The sequence below is a fragment of the Penaeus monodon genome, chromosome 19 (assembly GCF_015228065.2).
Source record: "Penaeus monodon isolate SGIC_2016 chromosome 19, NSTDA_Pmon_1, whole genome shotgun sequence".
NCBI lineage: Eukaryota > Metazoa > Arthropoda > Malacostraca > Decapoda > Penaeidae > Penaeus > Penaeus monodon.
The window spans coordinates 6343779-6344228 of record NC_051404.1 but is presented as its reverse complement, the minus strand read 5'-3'; the positions used below and the strand labels follow the sequence as shown (position 1 = coordinate 6344228).

Here is a 450-nt window from a genome sequence, read left to right as displayed (position 1 = left end):
TACAATGTAAACAAACTCTACAATACATTCAATAAAACAACTTTAACAGCACTTTAAAAATCCCGTGCGCTCTTGCACACACACGCAATCTTTACAACACCTTTAATACAATGCACTCTTACACACACATATTCTCAACAGCAGTTCTATAATCATACGTCTTAAAATCATGCAAGCTGCATGTGCATTCATTCTTAAACTAAATGCACACATGACACGGGCATGTCATCCAAATTTAAGTTTATCGGAAAAAACAACATTCCAAGCCTGATGCTCATAAATCTCTTGCGTTTTCCTGTGGCATGATTAATCATCGCCTCAATTTATAAACTCACGCAAAAATGTATGATGAATATGGCGATGACACTTTTTTTTTTAGGTTAGAGAGGGGAAAATAAAAAAAATTCCTTTGCACTAAGAACGGAAGGAAGATTCCATTATTCTGCGAGG

At 35.6% G+C, this 450-nt stretch overlaps 1 protein-coding gene across 1 annotated transcript in view; it reads right to left on the bottom strand.

The window, feature by feature from the left end:
• Positions 1-450, bottom strand: part of LOC119585320 (high affinity nerve growth factor receptor-like) — a 33641-nt gene that overhangs the window by 10449 nt on the left and 22742 nt on the right. The gene's annotated exons all lie outside the window — the stretch shown is intronic.